General features: G+C 51.9%; 1 protein-coding gene and 2 long non-coding RNA genes across 3 annotated transcripts in view; 2 read left to right on the top strand and 1 right to left on the bottom strand.

Annotated features, from left to right (window-relative positions):
- The window catches only part of LOC102930774 (class I histocompatibility antigen, F10 alpha chain), a 1343638-nt gene that overhangs the window by 1149022 nt on the left and 172064 nt on the right, over positions 1-22552 (top strand). The window lies entirely within an intron of this gene.
- The window catches only part of LOC119566052, a 302951-nt gene that overhangs the window by 153680 nt on the left and 126719 nt on the right, over positions 1-22552 (bottom strand). The gene's annotated exons all lie outside the window — the stretch shown is intronic.
- Positions 3718-5409, top strand: LOC122465606. Its single transcript, XR_006290573.1, has 4 exons — positions 3718-4024; positions 4412-4470; positions 4876-5004; positions 5253-5409. It is a non-coding gene; the product is annotated as an uncharacterized LOC122465606 (long non-coding RNA).

Consider the following 22552-nt stretch of genomic DNA (forward strand, 5'->3'; position numbering starts at 1 on the left):
CAGGTCCAGCCCTCCTACCAATACCCCCTACTCTGAATAGCCTGGGTTAAGTGACTTGTCCAACATCCTGGCTCTCCTGCAGCCTCCTCCTCATTCCCTATGCAGATGTTCTATCACATTATAGGATATGCTAGGTAAATTGGTCTGTGTGTCTCACAGCGCTTAGCAGAGGTGGCTGGGCAGAGCCAAGCACACAGATTTGGCTCAGTCAATCTGAGAGACACTGTGGCCATGTGGGAGAAACCTGTCCTGATCCTAACTCTACTAGAACTGAGCTTGTGCAATATCTCATTTTGTTACCTCATCTGTTAGAAGGGGGACAAGGATCCTTGGTGGTCTCCTCAGGTAGGGACATGACACCTTGATCAATAATAATACTGTGAAGTGCAGAGAACTGTTAACACCAGTGAGTGGAAGAGATGAGACTAGACCACATGGTCTCCTGGCTCCCAGCCCAGGACACCTCCCTTTAGTCTAGGGGTGTTAATCTCATTCTGTGCAGGGGGCCAAATTCCATTTTATTATGATCTCTGGGCCACGGTGTCCATTTAGGGCTCCTCACTCTTCTCCTTCCAAAGTGGCACCCTCCCCAGCCTCCGTGAGAGATTACGAGCAGTAAGAGAGTAAATTCCCTGTTCATTATAATCACTGTGTTACTTCTCCAGGGCCTTGTTATCGCGCTCAGCATCACTCAGTGCGGAAAATGCTCACCTCTGTGACCACCACTCTCTCTGTCCTTTGCTCCCCTTCCTTCCCCATCCTCCTTTTTTCCCTGCTTTCCTTTTTCTCCCCTGTCTCTTCCTGTCCTCCCTTGGCATTTCCTTCTCTTCAGCTACTCCCACGTCACTCTCAGGGTTGCCCTCCCACCCTCTACCCTAGCCCAGCTACTAAAATGGACAGCAGTGAAATAGTTAATGCTCAGGTTTAAACATAATTGTTTTGGGGGGAAAGCTGAGGTTCTGCAGAATTTAGTATTAGTGCTGGGCCTTCTCATTCTGTGGTTCAGGAAATGAGGTATAATAGCTTCATATTTTCAATTCTGGCCCTTGGTTCGGGTCGCACACAGAAGATCTCAGCAATGGAAGTCCATTGTTGTGAGTTTGTGTGTCTCCTGTCCTTCACTGTGTCACCCATTTGCCAGAGTAAACCAATGGGGGAGCACTAGGAAACATGAGACAATATTGGCCAGCATGCCTCCAGACACCAGAGGGAGATACACGTGCAAAGAGCTCAGGGCTTATTGGTCCTAGGCTGAGTCCCTGAGTCCCTGAGGCAGGAGGAATAAAGGGCTCTCCCTCCCTTGGGGATCAGAGGAGTCCCAATAGAGGATGACTGTTTTTCATTCAATGTAGGTAAAAAAAATCAGCTCACAATCAAGGTGCCCTAGCTCAGCAATGCTTTGTTCAAATAACTCCAGGTGTCCCCAATAACTTGATCTCACCCCTGACAATCAGGCTGAGCTGACTTGTCTCTTGGAATTTAGAGAGGATTAAAAAAGTTGTTTTTAAACAAAAACTTAGTCACAGACTTAACTCTGGAGATGCTACTGCCTATGTCTCCAGCTCTCCTCCAGGGCCCATGCTGATTTATGCCAGCCGATACCCTGGCAAAGGTTTCCGATGGTGGAGGGTTTACCAGGAATCCAGGGTACGGTGGCACTTCTTGTGTTCACAGCACACACAGAGAGAAGTTAAATAACAACATAACTTTTTTTCTTAGAATTCAGAACACACAAGAACCCAACACTAAGAAGAGAGACAAAGCAGGCTGCTCCCTAAAACAGAGAGGCACAGGGCGCCAGCAGGATTGTCTGGCTATGTAGACTCCCTCCTCAGGCCCTACGCTACCAGCACTCCCAGCTACCTTCGAGACACCACTGACTTCCTGAGGAAACTACAATCCATCGGTGATCTTCCTGATAACACCATCCTGGCCACTATGGATGCAGAAGCCCTCTACACCAACATTCCACACAAAGATGGACTACAAGCCGTCAAGAACACTATCCCCGATAATGTCACGGCTAACCTGGTGGCTGAACTTTGTGACTTTGTCCTTACCCATAACTATTTTACATTTGGGGACAATGTATACCTTCAGATCAGTGGCACTGCTATGGGTACCCGCATGGCCCCACAGTATGCCAACATTTTATGGCTGATTTAGAACAACGCTTCCTCAGCTCTCGTCCCCTAACGCCCCTACTCTACTTGGGCTATATTGATGACATCTTCATCATCTGGACCCATGGAAACAATTTCCATCCCACCATCAACCTCAGCCTGGTTCAGTCCACACAAGAGATCCACTTCCTGGACACTACAGTGCTAATAAACAATGGTCACATAAACACCACCCTATACCAGAAACCTACTGACCGCTATTCCTACCTACATGCCTCCAGCTTTCACCCTGACCACACCACATGATCCATCGTCTACAGCCAAGCTCTGCGATACAACCGCATTTGCTCCAACCCCTCAGACAGAGACAAACACCTGCAAGATCTCTATCAAGCATTCTTACAACTACAATACCCACCTGCGGAAGTGAAGAAACAGATTGATAGAGCCAGAAGAGTTCCCAGAAGTCACCTACTACAGGACAGGCCTAACAAAGAAAATAACAGAACGCCACTAGCCGTCACCTTCAGCCCCCAACTAAAACCCCTCCAACGCATTATTAAGGATCTACAACCTATCCTGAAGGATGACCCAACACTCTCACAAATCTTGGGAGACAGGCCAGTCCTTGCCTACAGACAGCCCCCCAACCTGAAGCGAATACTCACCAGCAACCACATACCACACAACAGAACCACTAACCCAGGAACCTATCCTTGCAACAAAGCCCGTTGCCAACTGTGTCCACATATCTATTCAGGGGACACCATCACAGGGCCTAATCACATCAGCCACACTATCAGAGGCTCGTTCACCTGCACATCCACCAATGTGATATATGCCATCATGTGCCAGAAATGCCCCTCTGCCATGTACATTGGTCAAACTGGACAGTCTCTACGTAAAAGAATAAATGGACACAAATCAGATGTCAAGAATTATAACATTCATAAACCAGTCGGAGAACACTTCAATCTCTCTGGTCACGCAATCACTGACATGAAGGTCGCTATCTTACAGCAAAAAAACTTCAAATCCAGACTCCAGCGAGAAACTGCTGAATTGGAATTCATTTGCAAATTGGATACTATTAATTTAGGTTTAAATAGAGACTGGGAGTGGCTAAGTCATTATGCAAGGTAGCCTATTTCCCCTTGTTTTTTCCTACCCCCCCCCCCCCCAGACGTTCAGGTTAAAGTTGGATTTATGCTGGAAATGGCCTACCTTGATTATCATGCACATTGTAAGGAGAGTGGTCAGTTTGGACGAGCTGTTGCCAGCAGGAGAGTGAGTTTGTGTGGGGGTGGGGGTGGGGATGTGAGAAAACCTGGATTTGTTCTGGAAATGGCCCAACTTGATGATCACTTTAGATAAGCTATTACCAGCAGGAGAGTGGGGTGGGAGGAGGTATTGTTTCATATTCTCTGTGTATATAATGTCTTCTGCAGTTTCCACAGTATGCATCCGATGAAGTGAGCTGTAGCTCACGAAAGCTCATGCTCAAATAAATTGGTTAGTCTCTAAGGTGCCACAAGTCCTCCTTTTCTTTTTGCGAATACAGACTAACACGGCTGTTACTCTGAAACCCGTAAAAAATGTGTGCAGGAAGGAGGACACATAGGTGCCAATGAGTAATTGGTTAATTTTTTTGGTTAATTTGTTTGTTACTTAGGGGTGTGGGATAACGTGATAGGTTTAGTAAATTTGAAGGAGGTAACTAGTTCTAGCTATATAATGTAAATCTAAAACAATGCTCTTTGGGAATCAGCTCCGGACTGCAGTACAATAACAAGCTGCAAAACATTGTATCCCCGGCACAACTGGGATGTGTACGGGAGCTGGGAAGCCCCAGACAAGTGCATCCTGGCTGGCCATCTGGTGACATTTGTATATTGGGGCTGGTGAGCATAAGAGATTTGCTGGGCATATGTGTTCTGTGTGTGGCTAATAATTAGATGTTTAGAGCACAGCTGTGTAAGGCTCTTCCACTGGGAAAATGTCCCGCAGACACACAGAGCCGTGAACCCAGTGAGTAAGGGCAGGTCGTTACATTGACCAGGTGTCTTCCTAATCCCCATGGAGGGTAGGGGTAGGTGATTTGCACCCCAAGGCGTCAGTAGGGAAAGGGTGGGGTGCCTAACTTGACTGGATCACACCTTGAGCCCTTGGCAGGGCCTAGGCCGGCTCTCGCTGGCGGGGCCACTTGTCAGCGTTGTGCTGTCCTGCTGAGCTGGGTGTGGCATTGGGCTGGGGCCTGGAGCCTCATGCTCTGCATTGCCCCCCTGCAGGAGGAGCTGGAGCATCTCAGGTCAACGAGGAGATCAGCTGGGTGGAGCTGCAGCTGGACGTGAGCGAGTGCTGGGCTCTGTTTGGGGGCCGCCTCATCGGACTGAGCACGACCCCTGCCACGGCCAGCCTCTTGTTACAGCCCCATCCAGGCCCCAGAGATTCCCTGCAGCTACCTCCGATTGTCTGCGTGCTGGGCCAGCGAGCCTGTTCCTTTGTGGTCACAGTCCTTACTGGGCATTCAGTGACCCTTGGAGCTGCTTCCGTAGCCCCCCGCACTGCCCTGCGAAGCTAAGCAGGGTTGGCTGGATTTGCACTTGAGGGGTCAGGGATGCTCTCTGGCAGTCAGTGCTGGCCCCAGTGCAATGCTAGGGGACGCTGCAGGGAGTGGGGCAGGGGGAAGCAGGGGGCTCTCCCCTGGCAGTCATGGCTGGCCCCAATGCTGCTCCTCTCCTCCCCTCTGCAGGAAGCCAGGACCACATATTGCAGGATCCTCTCTGAGTCCAACAGGAAGCTCAACACCCAGGGCTCCCAGATCGGGAACTGCGTCGAGAAAGTACAGCCCTACTACGAGGCCCGTCGCCTGGCCAAGGAGGTGTGAATGCTCCCCTCCACCCTGCCCCATGCCTGGAGTAGCCCTCACCCTCGGGACATTCATTGCCTGACAAAATCAGACCCCTGGGTTCTGTCCTGGCCTGGGGACTGAGTGGGGGCTAGTGGGTTAGCGCAGGGGGGCTGGGAGCCAGGACTCCTGGGTTCCATCCCGCCTCTGGGAGGGGAGTGGGGGCAGGAGTCCCTTGCCCTGCTCTCTCTCTGTGTGACTTTCCCTTCCCCACCGCGCAGGCCCAGCAGGAGATGTAGAAGATGGCGCTGCTGTGCGAGCGGGCGGTCAGCATGCACAAAGCCACTTGTGAGAAGGTCTTCGTGGTGGAGCAGGCCGTCATGGCCGACAAGAACCGGCTGGACCCCACCTGGCAGGAGACGCTCAACCACGCCACCTGCAAGGTGAGATGTGGGGGTGGGGCCAGAGGTTGTACAACCCATGTAGGGGGAACCACGCCACCTGCAAGGTGAGACACGGGGAGGGGGCTGTACCAACCGCGTGGGTAGGGGGACCATGTCATCTGGAAAGTCAGACATGGGGACTGTGTGGGAGTGACTGCACAGTGAGTGGGAGCATCAGCGCGTCAGCTGGCTCTGCCAGCAGGCCGAGGCCAAGGTGCACGGCCCACAGAAATCCCTCAAGAGCAAGCCCTACTTTGAGCTCAAGGCCCACTTCAACCAAATTCAGCTGCTGAGATCCTGGCATCTCTGGGTGGGGGTGGGGGGCAGGGAGTGCAACTGCCCCAGACGAGATCCCGGCATCCCCCGGGGAGCCAGGGCACTCACCTGCTGAGAACTCGTTGTCCTCGTGGGGAGGGCCAGAGCGCTTGCCTGCCCCCACTGAGAACTCAGCATCCCTGGGAGGGGGCAGGCTGCTTACCTGCCCCTGCTGAGAGCCAGACGTGTCCCAGGGAAGGCTGGGCCTCTCGCCTGCTGAGAACCTGCCGTTCCCAAAGGGGCTGGGGTGCTCTTTTAATAACCTGCCATTCTAGAGGTGGCTGGGGTGCCCTGCTAAGAACGAGCAGTGGCTGCAGAACTGTCAGGTGCAAAAGGCCACGGTCCTGGCCAAGCTCACCCCAGCCCTCCCCCACGGGGGCACCAGAACGAGATCTGCTCCGACAGTGGAGAAGCAAGTGGCGATCACCCAGCCCTCCCCCACGGGGGCACCAGAACGAGATCTGCTCCGACAGTGGAGAAGCGAGTGGCGATCACACGCAGGACACTTCCAATCCCGGATTGCTATCAGTTGGTGGGAAATCATTTGGGAGCTGGAAAATCCACAGTGCGGGCTCCTGTCATGCAAGTGTGCAGGGCCATTAACTGTCTTCTGCTGTGCAGGACGGTGACTCTCGGCAATGCGCAGGGACATAGGGGATGGATCTGCAGCACTGGGGTTCTCGAACTGCAGGGAGGTGACAGATGGCAGACACATCCCTGTTTTGTCCCCCACCCATCGTGCCGCAGGTTACAGCTACAGAAAGGGCAATTTTCTTTGGTTACGTAAGTGTGGGGGAATCACTGGGCTGCTTCACTGCTCTGTTGCGGACTGGTCAGGGAACGTGCATGACACTCACATCTTTAACAACACAGAATGGTTCAGGAAGCTACAAGCAGGGACTTTCTTTCCCAGCTGGCAGATTACCATTGGTAGTGTTGAAATGCCAGTAGTGATCCAGGGGGGCCCAGCCTACCCCTGGTTCCCCTGGCTCATGAAGCCGTACACGGGCCACCTCAACAGCGCCAAGGAGAGATTAAACTACCGGCTCAGTGGGTGCAAGGTGAGAGACTTTGTGTGGGACACTGGGAGTTTTTACTCACTAGGGCAGATCTCAGTGAGAAAAACATCCCATTGGTTACAGCTGCCTGTTGTGTCCTGCATGGTGTCTGTGAGGCCAGGGGGTTGGGGAGTTGCTGCAGGGGTGGAGGTGGCTTTGAACGAGGCAGCCCCAGTAATCTCTCCATTTATAACTCTGGCTCTGTGTTCCCTGGAGCTTAGGGTTTACGTGGCACTTGTTGCGCATTGACAAGTGACATTTGCTTTCAGTCCTGCTGTGATTCTGCAACACGTGTTGAACTGACAAGATAATGTTATTCTCCAAAACTAGAAACTATTGAGTCCCAAAAACAGAGGACAGGGCCTGGAGGGACAACACGGCAGGCGGCATGGGGGAGGGAGGGAAACAATGTGCAAAAAACAGGAGGTAATGCAATCCAAAGTTTTAACCTCAATGAGCAGTCTGGGACTTTAAAATTAGAAAGGCAGCAAATATTTCTGTCTGTTTCAGTGCACAAATGTAGTTCGTTGAGGCTCTACATACACCAGCCATGGATCCCCCAGGTCCTTGTATCTGAAGCTCTGGTTTCCCTTGCTGTCCCCCAGCGTGGAGAGGTGGGGGTTGGGATGCAGCCCGTGATGCCCCATGGGCTGTTGGGGATATAAGGAGCTGCTCCCATGCAGTTCTCCAAGGACTGCTAAGGGTGGGGAGTCCAGGAATTTTGGACCTATAGGTCAACCAGCGTCAGCAGCATTTGTGTTTGCTGCCTGGGAGGACCTATTAAGTCCTGGTGCTTCTTCCTCTCCTTTTCCTGCTGGGATTCCTGGCCCTTTCCCCTGCCTGCTCTTTCTTTCTCCAGGCCGCCTGCCATGTTGTCCCTCAGGTCCTGTGTTCAAGGAGGGACAACAAGCCACCCCTGGGGTTGCAGAGCCAGAAAGGTCATGCCTGCCCTGCCAGAAGCTGCGGGGCGGCACAGGGAGTGGAAGTATAAAAGGCAGGCCCAGCAACATGGGTAGCAGGTAGAGTAGGCCGGGGAGGCAAAGCCTCCCCTAACCCAGGCTGTGGCCTCACCCATGCTCTGCCCAGAGGCCCTGCCCTCACTCACTGGAGCTCAGGGCATGGGCCCAACAGTGACCAGGGGCTGGGGTGGCAGAGGCAGTTCAGGCCATCCCAAAGTTCAGGCCAGCAACGTGGGGTGGCCCAGGCCAGTCCGGGGTTCGGGCCAGCGGCCTGGGGTGCCTTGGGCCGGCCAGCAGCCCAGTTCTTCGGCCAGCCGGTGCTCGAGGGTTGGGCCAAGCCACCCCGGGCCACAGGCCTGAGCCCTGGCTGCAGAGCGTGAGGCTCAGGGCTCTGGCGGGGAGAGGGGGGGGCTCAGGACTCTGGCAGGGCTGGGCCTTGGGTGGAAGGGCTGGGGCCAGCAGGCTAGCCTCCCCAAAGTGGGGATGACCCCCCCCCCCACGCCCTGCAGCACACTTGGGGTAGAGCCGCTGTGGGAGACAGACACATCGCACTTGCTGCTGGAGCCCGAAGAGGACCCCAGCCATACCGAGGACTTTCAGAGCTGCTGGTTGACCAAGACGCCACAGAGCTGCAGGGGCTGCCACTGGCCACCTACCATGGGGGGAGGGAGGACAGCCAGGGAAGGGAGGTACCCATCATGAGGAAAGTAGGAAGCAGCCCAGGGGAACGAGATGACAGTCCGGTTGGGCTTTGGCCGGAGACCAGGTCAGTGCATTGCAGGTGGATCCACTCTGCCACTGTCAGGGCCCTGGGCTGGGACCTGGTGGAGTAGGATGGGCCCAGGTCCCCCTACCCCCTGCTTCCCCACTCTAGGACAGGAGGCCTGCGTTTGTCAGCCATCCACCAAACCAGGGCCCCTGACTGTTTGCTGCTCCACCCTGCCTGGGGGCCTGGAATCGTAGACTTTGCTGCCCTGCCTCGACTGCCGGCAGAGCCCCCAACTGGAGGGTGCCCTGCCCTGGCTGAGGGCCCGGGTTCCTAGACTCGTTACTGCTCGGCCCAGCTCAGGCCCTCAGCTTGAAAGACAGCTAATTCCCCTCTGAGTGAGCGCCGCGACCAGGGCGGGACTGCGAAGAGGCTTCCCTCCAGAGATGGACAAGCAGAGACAGCCATGCACCCTTATATGATCCAATACCTCCTGTGTTCTCCAGCCAGGAGCGTGTCTAGTTTGTGCAGCCAGCCTGGTCAGCTGGACAATGCGCACAACAATGGAGAGCTGCTAGCCATGCTCGCCAAGCCAGGGATTTCAAAACCCAGTGGGATTTTTAAAGAGGAATGGGATGGCTTGTGTACCCCAGGCAGGTCCTGAATGGGTCTGAGAGGCCAATCGTGTTGTCTGGATGCACCTGGAGAGAGAAAGGCAGGATTAATTGATGATGAAGGGGCTGGGTGGTGATTCTAAAGCCAGGAAGTAGAGAGCATAAGGGGCCGCTAGGGCAGAGGGTCAGCAGTCACTGTCTGGAAAGAGGGAGGTGGGGAGGAGAAAGCCAGGGAGGGCTTTAAGATGCCCAGCCCTGAAGGAAGCGTAGGTCTATCTCAAGAAGTTGCAGGGAAGAAGGCCTGGAAGAGGCTGGGTAGGAAGGAGCCCAAGGACTGCACAGAGCTTGGCTGCTGATTATAGGGTCCCTGGGCTGGAATCCAGTGTAGTGGGAGGGCCTGGGTTGTCTCACCAGCCGTTGGCAAGGTGCATGAGCCCAGAGCAGAGCCAAAGACCTTCTTCTGAGACACCAGACCACTTTATATAAGACTTGCTGTTAGCCCACAAGGGGAGCGATCTTGCCAGAGGATTGAATTATGTGAAGAGAGACCACTGCAGTGAGGGAGTGACCATCGGCAAGGGTCGCCAGACCAAAAGCCAGCTGGTTAGCCACACCTGGCCTGACCTGCTGAGGTGCATTTTTAGCAACCAGCCAGGTGCTCAATCCACGGCCAGCTATTGGGATGGAATGTTGATTGTTTTGATTATCGCCAAGAGTAGCATCTGTAGGGCCTTAGTACCAGCCGCCGTATCACTAAGGCAAAGCTAGAAGAGAGGAGCGATCACGAGGGGTGGGCCTGACTGTGTTTTCCCAGATATGCTGGAGTAAAAAGAGGAAGCCCATCTATATTTGACTTCTGGTGTGAGTGTGTTGGAGCCCATGAGACTGCCGACTCTGCAAAAATATCTGTATCACTAACTGCTTAAAAAGTGCTTGCTTAATGGGTGGGTTTTGGTGGGTTGTTTTTTTTTTTGATTGACATGTTGAAGTAGTTGTACACAAAAGGAGTAAACGGGTCTGAGGAATTTGTATTTGATCATCTGGACGTCTCTTGGAATCCCCAGCTGCAGGCGGATAGCCGGCCATTGGAAGCTTGTTGTTTGACCGCTCAACACCACTCCAGACCGGGGTAACTATTGTTTGGGGATGCTCCATAACGAAGGCTGTGAGTCTGTCATGGATTCTGTGACTTTCCCTGACCTCCAGGACTTCTGCAGCGGCTGGTGCTGGCTCAGGGGGTGCCCGAGCTGGGCAGCCCTTGGGCCAGCAGCAGTTTGGAAGTGTGGCAGGGGGCTGGGACAGGGGATTGAGAGATGTGGGGCGGCTTACCTCGGGATGGGGGGCTCCCCAGCTCCCACCGGCATAGCCCTGCAGCTCCTTGATGGCAGAGGGGTTGGAGGGGGGGTCTCCACACCACGCTGCCCGTGCCTGCAGGCTGTGCCCCCCACAGCTCCCATTGGCTGAGGTTCCTGTGCTCAACCCCCAGCACCAGCAGGGGTCCCACTCCTAGGCTGCACACTGCAGCCTCCTCCCCCAGCACCTGCGGGGCCCCCGAACCGCCCCTACAGAGCACCTGTCCCCCCCACCCAAATTTTAGTCATGGCAGGTATTTTTAGTAAAAGTCATGGACAGGTCATGGGCCCATGAATTTTTGTTTATGGCCTGTGACTTGTCCATGACGTTTACTGAAAATACCCATGACTAAAACGTAGCCTTAGCTATAACCTATTGTGTTTGTATGTGCCTGAGATTAAATAAAGCAGAGACTTTGAGCAAAGGCATTCTGGTGAGAGTACTGGAGGCTAAGAAAGTGAAGGCTTTAAGTAAAAGCACCTGTTTTTGATTTGTTTCAGAGTAACAGCCGTGTTAGTCTGTATTCGCAAAAAGAAAAGGAGGACGTGTGGCACCTTAGAGACTAACCAATTTATTTGAGCATAAGCTTTCGTGAGCTACAGCTCACTTCATCGGATGCATACTGTGGAACTACACTTTCCACAGTATGCATCCGATGAAGTGAGCTGTAGCTCACGAAAGCTTATGCTCAAATAAATTGGTTAGTCTCTAAGGTGCCACACGTCCTCCTTTTGTTTTTGATTTGTTTCTGTCAGCCACATAGCAGGCAGATGCGCAACGTCTCCCTTGGTTTATTTCCTGATACTGCTGTGACGGGTTCGGTTACAGAGACCCCTTGAGACTGTCACTTGATGCTCTGGGGTACCACAGAGAACAACCCTCCTGCCAGAACGGGCACCCCACCACTCTTGTCTTGCTGGGCTAGACACTCCATCCAGTTCAGCTCCAGCCCAGACTCAGAGGTTGGGCCACACGCCGCTGCAGTTCCTCAGACACTGAGACTCACTCAGCCCTGGGGCTTCCCAGTTAACAGGGACGTTCCCAGCGCCCAGTGTTCAGCCTTTCTGGGAGCCTGAGCCCCAAATAAATCTGTTTTACTCCATATACAGCTTATACAGGGTAAATTCATTCATATGTCCTCTAGATCACTGACAGAGAGATATGTACAGCTGTTCCCCCCGGAACAATTACTTACACTGGGTTTATTAATAAACAAGTGATTTTATTAAGAATAAAAAGTAGTACAGAACAAGATAAGTCACAAAGCAAAATAAAACAAAACACACAAGGCTAAGCGTAATACAGTAAGAAATCAGTTACAAATGTTAACTTCTCACCCTAGATGTTACTTCAAGTCAAATCCTTCTCAGGTCAGTTGCCTTTTCTGACCTGTGTCCAGCCTGTTCTCTCCCACCCCTGTGGTTACAGTTCTTTTGTTTCCAGGTACTTTCAGGGATCTCCTTGAGGTGGGGAGGCTGTCTCTTAAGCCAGCTGAAGACTCTCATTGTTTACTTCCCCACCTTATATAGAATTTCCCTAAGGCGGGAAACCTTTGTTTGGAATCCCTCCCCCCTTCTGGAAAAGTACCAGCTTCAAGATGGATTCCAGTATCAGGTGACATGGTCACATGTCTCTGTAAGACCCCAGTCTCCATTCTTCCTGGGTTGGCCCCATGTACACAGGAAGGCTTGCAGGTAAACAGAGCCATTTACAACTCATTGTTTCTGAAGCACCTTAATGGACTCCACTTAAAATGTTCACATCAGTAACACAAGTTTCTATCTTATTCTCCTAACTCCAGACGTAGAAATAATACATGCAAACAAACAGGATGAACACACTTAGTAGATTACAAGCTTTCAAATGATATATTACATGGGGCATTTAGCATAAAGCATATTCCAGGCATGTTATATTCCTGTTCATAAGCATATTTTCATAAAGCGTATGAGTGCAACGTCACAACGGCCTCACAGAGAGTAAAGTTACCATGAGCTTTGGGTTTAGGGAACCCCGGGGAGCAGACCAGGCTCCCTGCAGTGCAGGAATCACTTCATGTGGCGGCGGGAGAGGGGGTGCTGCATGGACAGTGGAGTTTACAACATGGCCACTGTGGTCACTGTTGCAGGGAATGGGGTATTGCGGGACAGCTGCTGGAGGATAGTTAGGGTAGATGAAGGCCAATGCCATCTGGAGAGGTGGTTTTACTGCATCACCGTAAGGGAGCAATTACATTCGCCAAAGACAAATTTGGGTGTAGACATGGGCACAGCGAGGTGAATGCAGGCAATGTATGCCAACCTAACTGTGGTGTTGACCAGGCCTAAGGGGCTTGGTTGCTTGAGGCACAGCTAGCCATGCTGTGGTGTAGGGGCCACTACCAGCCGTTCTGCCCACACTACCCTTGGGGAGGAGAGGCCTGGCCTGTCCCTCCTCTCCTCTCTGCTCCCTCAGGACCGGCAGGAAACCCCAGCCAGACCCAATGAGAGGCGAGGGCAATAGAGCAATGACTGCAGCACTAGGAGAGCCTGGCAAAGAGCAGCCACCAGGGGCTGTCGCCAAGGGACCCACCGAGGGATGTCCCTATATGGTGACAAACCCCAGAACTGCAGGGCAAATCTTGCCTTGCCGAGAGGCCCTGTCTCTCCCCCTTTCCCCCCTCCCCACACATGTCCCAGCCCCAGGCTCTGCACGGGCTGGACCTGGTCCCAGAGGAGTCAGTTATGGGGCCTCCGCGGCCAGATGGTCTATGTCCTTACCCCATTGCTGGGCCAAGCCAGCATCTCTGCCCCCTGCCACCCTGCCCTCCCCCCAACTGCTCCTGGCTGGGCTAGCTGCTGGTGGTTCCTCGGCCCCCAGGGGCACCATCAGCCTGGCCTTGGAGATACCCAAGCTCTGGAAACGCCAGTGACAGCTTCTGAGTCTAGCTGGGACCAGGAGCCAGCCAGGAGAGCTTGGGGCCAGCTGCCCCCAGTCTGCAGAGTGGGGCTGGCCATGTCCTGGACTCCCCTGGTCTGAGGTGCTGGCCCCAAGAGCATCACAGTTACTTTGGTAAATGCACCCTGCTGCCCTGGTAAGAGAATTTTGGGAGAAGGAGGTGATTTTGTGGGGCCCCCTCTAGGGCTTTGGGTGCCTCCCCCAGCCATGTGCTGCAGGAGTAGCAGAGACCAGTGGCTGGTGCCAGGGCCTGTGCAGAGCAGCCAGCTCTCTGATGGACCGGGGAGGTGGGTGTTGCCGGCACCCAGTGCCAAGAGGCTAAACAACAGCTTGAGTTGGTTCGCTACCCGGTGTGCTACACCCAATAATCACAATGGGGTGGAGAAGCAGAAAAGTTTATTTGAAGCTTCAAAAAGGTACAGGGAGATTTGAATCTCAAATCCTGTACCCAGAGCAGGAAGTTACACAGGCTTTTATACATACTTTTTCCCAGCATACTTATCCAATAGCAAGCTGCCCTAAGTATCCATATAGCCAGCCAATCCAGTTCCCAGCTAGTTCCCTGGTTCTCTGTATCATTTCTTAAACCATACATAAAGCAGCTTTATTCAGCATTGTTCTTCCATATCTGCCCTGTGTGGCCTTGCTTAGTTTCAGGCAGTCTGACTCTGCAGCATATTGTTGCAGATTCTCAGCATAACTGCTGTGAGTGCCTCCAGGCGGGGCAGCCAAGGACACTTGGGCCTAATACGCAGAGCTGCTGCGAGTGCCTCCAGGCCGGGGGGGGGCATGGACGCCTGGACCTAGTGCGAGGGGGCTTCATCGACACTCGTGGTCTTCCATCCCCTCGAGTTACCTAGTGGCCATGCCCCAGTGTCCCCAACAACTCCCCCCTTTGAGAACACTCAACAACCTTGGCTCTGAGTTTTCTCACTTGGGCTACTTATTTCTTTACAATAGGACTTTGCATAAGCACTTTGTGATAGCCCTGAAGAGAATGACTTATTAACTTTTGCAAAAGGGCCCTAACACATGATACTGCACAGCATAATACCAGTAATACAAGCAATACAGGAAAGAGAAGTTTCAAGCGCAGGCTAAATAAACCACCAAGCCAAGACGACAAACCCCAGCCTGAAAACAAGGTTTACAACCAATCGCTCTCTGGGGCAGTATAGGCAACCTGTGCTCCGGCTCGGGCATGGGCCTCAGCCTGTACCACCTTTTCATAGATCTCATAAGTGCTATCATTGACATATACACAACATCGGGGCCCGACCAGGGCACAAACCCCTCCTTGGGATGCCAAGAGATAGTCCAAAGCCAGCCTGTTTTGGAGGGAAAATGTCCTGAGCTGCTGTACCTCTTTATTTAATGTTTTTACTGCTAATTTTAAATTACTAACCGAGTCCTTTAATTTTAAGGCCACTTTTTTTAAGTACCATTTGCAGCCTTACAGTATAGCGGCCTATGCATGCCATGGCTGCCCGTAAACAGTGGCGCTATTCCCAGTACAGAGCACCCGACAAGCTTCTCGGTTGTGAGGGGATTCTTCATATTGCCCTCCAATGCCGTAGTCAGTCGCCGCAGGGTCTTTTCTCGTGACTCAACAGAGGTGTCTCGGGCATTTCTAATCTCTCCTTTGGGCAGTGTGGCAGTTATGGAAAGATGAGGAACTCCACAAGCTATGTAACAGCTACCTGTCCAGTTGGCTGGCAGCACCTCGTAAGCCTTTTGGCCACATACAAAATAGTGACCCTGTAGGGCCCAGTAAGGACGGTTTCTTAAGGGGATTCCTGGGATATTTAAGGCTGCTTTGGTTGCTTTTCCAAACAGTTCATATGCCCCTAGGGGGGCATCCCATCCTCCTGATTGGGTACAAGTGGGGGCCTTTCTAATTGTGCCATTCAAATTACACTCGCCATAGGGACCACTACAAACCCACCATTGGCTTGCTACATTGGAGATGTTAACTGGACGGCAAGTTACATTTCCAAACCCCTTTTTTGTGGTAAGATTATTTGTAAGAGTTTCCCTAAAAGGGGAGGAACCATTACACCCACACTGCTGGCCTCCCCTGTTGGTCTTTATCCACTACCCATCAGCCCACTGTGTAATAACACAGGAGCTTTTTCCCACAGGACGCCCATAGTGATCAGATTGGTTTCGGGTAAAACATAACACTCCCTCAGTGAGTACTGCAACTGAATACTCCTGGTCCTGATAGGTGGCCTGCTGTAAAGAGGTCTTATTCCAGAACGGCGAGTCCGTTCTTTCCTGCTCTTTGGTGGTGGCTAATTCTGCTAGGGTCAAGGGCAGCATGTCAAGGGGCATTCCCGTTTTGGGGGATAGTGAAGTTGGAGCACATACCCAGCAATCAGTCTGGTTTGTTAAATTAGCAACATGGTGCGCAAGCAAAACAAAGGAGTTATGCTCCCGATATGCACAGTTTGGAAATACCAATACAGAGAATAACAATGTTACCCAATTAATTATCACCAGAGTCTTCCCAACCCAGGGTCTCCAGTACCTGGGTGGGCCCATTTTAGCATTAAGGTGCCCGCTATTTGTGTCTTTTAAACAGTAGCTTTAGCCCAAGATCATCACTAGATGAGGGGTCAGCAGGTTGGACGGTCCACTGTTCTGCTGACGAGGGGGCGGGTACTGCCTTCAGACGAAAGTGATGGATCCAGTTCTTGTGTCCCTCGATCTTTGCCGCTGTATGGGAGATCAGCAGGACGGTATAGGGTCCTTTCCACTTTTCCTGGAGAGGCTCGTCTTTCCAGGTGCGAACAAGCACAGAGTCACCGGGCTGTAAGGAGTGGACGGGAGTGTCCAAGGGGAGAGGCTGGGAATCCTTGGTATACCTGTGAAGAGACAAGAGAACAGCAGACAGGGAACACATATACTGTGACAAAAAAACATTACCCAACTCCCATTCCCCTGACAGAACCGGGGTGCCATTCATAGGCCATGCCCTTCCAAACATAATTTCAAAGGGACTGAGCCCTAATCTACCCTTTGGGAGAACGCGGATACGGAGTAGGACGAGGGGCAAAGCATCAGGCCATCGCAGTGAGGCTTCTTGGCACACGTTTGAGAGATGCCGTTTAAGGGTCTGATTGGTACGCTCCACTACCCCACTGGCTTGCGGTCTCCAGGGCGTATGGAGTTTCCAGGGGATCTGTAAGGCAGGTGAGATGATTTGAATGATTTTTGACGTGAAGTGTGTCCTGTTGTCAGATTCCATCCACCGGGGGAGTCCAAAGCGAGGAATGATCTCCTTAACAAACTTGAGGGCCACTGTTCTGGCAGTGCAGTTACGGCATGGGAAGGCTTCTGGCCATCCGCTGAACCGATCTATAACAAGGAGATATTTGAACCCTTGGGTCCGGGGAAACTCAGTAAAGTCTATTTGCCACACTCGTCCGGGGCCCAGAGTGGGTTCTAGGGCAGCTGGTGGCACAGGATGTCCTGGTCGGGGGTTATTCTTTTGGCAGACTAAGCAGTCCGCTTGTACCTGGGCAGACAGGGGTCGGAGTCCGGAAGTGATAAAGTATTTTCCCATTACCTGGATAAGTGCTTCCCTGCCAGCATGAGTGGTTTCATGTAGTTTCTGTAGCACCGGCCGGATCAGGCCCTTTGGTAGGAGGACCTTCCCTTCCGGGGAATGGAGCCATCCCTCCTTTTCCCGGAGACCGAGTTTGTCAGTTAGCTGTCTCTCCTCCCCAGAGTACTGAGGGGTTGGATGCTCCCCTACTGATGGGATAAGGGCATGCATATGGGCGTTCTCAGTCTGAGGGGATGGCAGGGTGGCAGCATGCTTAGCCTCTCTATCTGCCCGGGCGTTACCTCTGGCCACATCTTGATCTTCCCTTTGATGGGCTTTACAGTGTACCACCACCACTTCCGAGGGAAGTTGTACGGCTTCTAGGAGCCGGAGGATTTGGGGCCCGTACTTGACTGGGGAGCCTTGGGCTGTCAGCATTCCCCTTTGCTTCCATAGGCCAGCATGAGCATGCAGCACCCCAGCATATTTTGAATCAGTAAAAATGTTGACCCGCTTTCCTTTTGACAGTTCAAGTGCACAGGTCAGGGCTATTAGTTCGGCAACCTGGGCAGAGGTCCCAGCAGGCAAACCTTCAGCTTCCACGGTGTCATGGAGGGTCACAACAGCATAACCCGCCCTCCTTTGCCCATCTATTACAGTACTGCTACCATCAGTGTACCACTCATAATCTGCATTTGGGAGGGGTACATCCTTTAAATCCAGACGGCTGGAGTACTGGACATCTATGGTCTCTAAACAGTCATGTTCCTGTTCCTCTGTTTCTGGCAAGAGGGTGGCTGGGTTAAGGGAGGGGCAAGGCTGTAAGGTGACTTCAGAGTTCTCTAACAGCTTAGCCTGGTACCGAGCAATCCGAGCCTGGGTGAGCCAAAGCCCTCCCTTTGCATCCAATAAGGCTTGGACCATATGGGGAGTATAGATTTGCATAACCCCTCCCAATGTTAGCTTCTCGGCTTCCTCAAGCACTAGGGCAGTAGCTGCGACCGCCCATAAACATGCCGGCCAACCCTTTGCAACCTGATCCAGTTGCTTAGAAAAATAAGCCACGGGACGTCTCCATGGTCCTAACAGCTGTGTGAGCACTCCTAGGGCCACCCGCTTTCGTTAGAGATCTGGCAGACCCAGGGCTGGAGCTTCCATCAGCTTCCTTTTCAAGATTTTAAATGCCCTGTCAGCCTCTGGGGTCCAATAGAAGGGGTCATGATCTGCTCCTTTTACACAGCCGTACAGGGGTTTAGCCCACAGTCCAAACTCTGGGATCCATATCCTGCAAAAGCCTGCCATACCCAGAAATGCCCTGAGCCGCTTACGATTACTTGGGGTAGGAACTTGACAGATAGCTTCCTTTCTTTCTTTTTTTTTTTCTCTTGAAAGCTGACGCTCCCCTTGCCTTAGCTGTAACCTGATTCCTCTTCACCTCAGACAACAGGGTTCTCAGGAGGATATTACAGTCATCTCAATCCGGCTTGTGACTACTGAGGCACCCCTCAAAGACTGAAATAAACCGGCTTGGGTTCGTGGAGAATTCTCCAGCCTGTGTTTTAAAAGCTGCTAAGTCTATTGGATTGAATGGCACATGGGTGTAAACTTGCATAGCAGTAGCCTGGCGTCCGTCTGCCCCTGGGCAAGCCACAACAGTCTCGGTAATCAAAGGATAGAGTCCCACCGAGAGGGCAATCGCTGTAACCCGAGGCATCCTACCCTTATAAGGTGAGGGCGTGGGGGCCGAAGGGGACACCGGCTCTGCCATTACAGTGGGGGTGGGGGTCTGGGGACTAACATTAGCTACTACCGAACCAGTCGGAGTCAAATTAAAGCTCTGCAGAATTACAGATCTGTTCTGTTTCTTAAAGCCATAAACGCTTGTGCGTACAAATGTTCATTCCATTTACCCATTCACTGACAAAACAAAACTAATTGGAGGATCGTGTTGTAATTAATTGACCCTCCTGGTGGCCACCACTCCTGGTCCTCTAGTTGATATTGAGGCCAGTCAACTTTACAGAATTGTTTTAATTGGCTCTTAGTCATCGGATCCAGTTTGCTTGAATGCACTCTAGGGGTGTACACTGTGCCCTAACCCCTGAGCTCTGTCCCTGTCCCATACCTACAGGGTAACTCTGGGCGTCCCCAGGTTCCAACAGAGCATACAATCCGGATTTCAAAAGGTTCCTACCTTATCCAAGGGACCGGTTCCTCACCGTTGTCCGCAGCTGCTCCTCCCCTATGTCCAAGGGACCGGTTCCTCACCGTCGTCCACAACTACTTCTCCACTATATGAGTGCGTTGCACCATTGTGCCCTCCGGGGTCGATCAAATCGCATCTCCTCCGAGGCCCCCGATGAACTCACCAGTGCGCGCTGGGCGTCGGTTCTCGCCGCAATCCTCGACCTCCAGGAGGGGTCCGGGCAAGGCTAAATAGCAGCCTCGTCACCCACCCAGGGACGCCAAAAGCTGTTGCCGGCACCGAGTGCCGAGAGGCTAAACAACAGCTGGGGTTGGTTCGCTACCCAGTGTGCTGCACCCAATAATTACAACGGGGTGGAGAAGCAGAAAAGTTTATTTACAGCTGCAAAAAGGTACAGGGAGAATAAGATCTCAAATCCTGCACCCAGAGCAGGAAGTTACACAGACTTTTATACATCCTTTTTCCCAGCATACTTATCCAATAGCAAGCTGCCCTAAGTATCCATATAGACAGCCAATCCAGTTCCCAGCTAGTTCCCTTGTTCTCTGTATCATTTGTTAAACTATACATAAAGCTGCTTTATTCAGCATTGTTCTTCCATATCTGCCCTGTTCGGCCTTGTTTAGTTTCAGGCAGTCTGACTCTGCAACATATTGTTGCAGATCCTCAGCATAACTGCTGCGAGTGCCTCCAGGCCGGGGGGCCAAGGACACTTGGGCCTCGTACGCAGAGCTGCTGCAAGTGCCTACAGGCTGGGGGGGGGGGGGGGCAAGGACACCTGGGCCTAGTGCGAGGGGGCTTCATCGACACTCGTGGTCTTCTATCCCCTCGAGTTACCTATTGGCCATGCCCCAGTGTCCCCAACAACTCCCCTGCTCAAAGCAGGACCAATCCCCAACTAAATCATCCCAGCTAGGCCTTTGTCAAGCCTGACCTTAAAAACTTCTAAGGAAGGAGATTCCACCACCTCCCTAGGGAACGCATTCCAGTGTTTCACCACCCTCCTAGTGAAAAAGTTTTTCCTAATATCCAACCTAAACCTCCCCCACTGCAATTTGAGACCATCACTCCTTGTTCTGTCATCAGCTACCACTGAGAACAGTCTAGATCCATCCTCTTTGGAACCCCCTTTCAGGTAGTTGAAAGCAGCTATCAAATCCCCCCTCAGTCTTCTCTTCTGCAGACTAAACAATCCCAGTTCCCTCAGCCTCTCCTCATAAGTCATGTATTCCAGTCCCCTAATCATTTTTGTTGCCCTCCGCTGGACTCTTTCCAATTTTTCCACCTCCTTCTTGTAGTGTGGGGCCCAAAACTGGACACAGTACTCCAGATCTCCAGAACAGATATATGGACAGAGTTGGCAACAGGTTTGTTGGAAGGATCGGTTCCTGGGTTAGTGTTTTTGTTGTGTGGTTGCTGGTGAGTATTTGCTTCAGGTTGGGGGGCTGTCTGTAAGCGAGAACTGGCCTGTCTCCCAAGATCTGTGAGAGTGAGGGATCATCCTTCAGAATAGGTTGCAGATCCTTGATGCTGCGCTAGAGAGGTTTCAGTTGGTGGCTGAAGGTGACGGCTGGTGGCATTCTGTTCCTTTCTTTGTTGGGCCTGTCCTGGAGTAGGTGACTTCTGGGTATTCTTCCCTTCAGCAGGTAGTTTTAAGATCGCTTGATAGAGATCCTGTAGGTGTTTGTCTCTGTCCGAGGGGTTGGAGCAAATGCGGTTGTACCGTAGAGCTTGGCTGTAGACGATGGATTGTGTGGTGTGGTCTGGATGAAAGCTGAAGGCACACCACACGATCCCTTGTCTACAGCCAAGCTCTACGATACAACCGCATTTGCTCCAATCCCTCAAACAGAGACAAACACCTACAAGATCTCTATCAAGCATTCTTACAACTACACTACCTACCTGCTGAAGTGAAGAAACAGATTGACAGAGCCAGAAGAGTACCCAGAAGTCACCTACTACAGGACAGGCCTAACAAAGAAAATAACAGAACGTCACTAGCCATCACCTTCAGCCCCCAACTAAAACCTCTCCAGCGCATCATCAAGGATCTACAACCTATCCTGAACGACGGCCCATCACTCTCACAGATCTTGGGAGACAGGCCAGCCCTTGCTTACAGACAGCCCCCCAACCTCAAGCAAATACTCACCAGCAACCACACACCACACAACAGAACCACTAACCCAGGAACCTATCCTTGCAACAAAGCCCATTGCCAACTCTGTCCACATATCTATTCAGGGGACACCATCATAGGGCCTAATCACATCAGCCACACTATCAGAGGCTCGTTCACCTGCACATCTACCAATGTGATATATGCCATCGTGTGCCAGCAATGCCCCTCTGCCATGTGATGGGTTTTTAGATGGGGTAAGATCCAAGTTACCCGGGAAAGAATTTTCTGTAGTATCTGGCTGGTGAATCTTGCCCATATGCTCAGGGTTTAGCTGATCGCCATATTTGGGGTCGGGAAGGAATTTTCCTCCAGGGCAGATTGGAAGGCCCTGGAGGTTTTTCGCCTTCCTCTGTAGCATGGGGCACGGGTCACTTGCTGGAGGATTCTCTGCTCCTTGAAGTCTTTAAACTACGATTTGAGGACTTCAATAGCACAGATATAGGTGTGAGGTTTTTTTGTAGGAGTGGTGGGTGAAATTCTGTGGCCTGCGTTGTGCAGGAGGTCAGACTAGATGATCATAATGGTCCCTTCTGACCTAAATATCTATGAATCTATGAATCTATGTACATTGGCCAAACTGGACAGTCTCTACGTAAAAGAATCAATGGACACAAATCAGACGTCAAGAATTATAACATTCATAAATCAGTTGGAGAACACTTCAATCTCTTTGGTCACTCGATTACAGACCTAAAAGTTGCAATTCTTGAACTAAAAAACTTCAAAAACAGACTCCAAGGAGAGACTGCTGAATTGGAATTAATTTGCAAACTGGATACAATTAACTGAGGCTTGAGTAGAGACTGGGAGTGGATGCGTCATTACACAAAGTAAAACTATTTCCCCTTGTTTATTCCTCCCCACCCCCACCCCGCACTGTTCCTGACTTTCTTGTCAACTGCTGGAAATGGCCCACCTTGATTATCACTACAAAAGGTTCCCCCCCCCCCCCCCGTTCTCCTGCTGGTAATAGCTCACCTTAAGTGATCACTCTCATTACCGTGTGTATGGTAACACCCATTGTTTCATGTATATAAATCTCCTCACTGTATTTTCCACTGAATGCATCCAATGAAGTGAGCTGTAGCTCAGGAAAGCTTATGCTCAAATAAATCTGTTAGTCTTTAAGGTGCCACAAGTACTCCTTTTCTTCAAGTGAGATGGTAATTCATTAATTCCCTGGGTTACTTCCTGGCCATTTCTATGACTTTAGTGCCATTAAGAAAACTGTTCTCAAAATCTCTGGGTCTCCTTG

This window comes from Chelonia mydas, chromosome 4 (genome assembly GCF_015237465.2).
Source record: "Chelonia mydas isolate rCheMyd1 chromosome 4, rCheMyd1.pri.v2, whole genome shotgun sequence".
In the NCBI taxonomy this organism is placed as follows: domain Eukaryota; kingdom Metazoa; phylum Chordata; order Testudines; family Cheloniidae; genus Chelonia; species Chelonia mydas.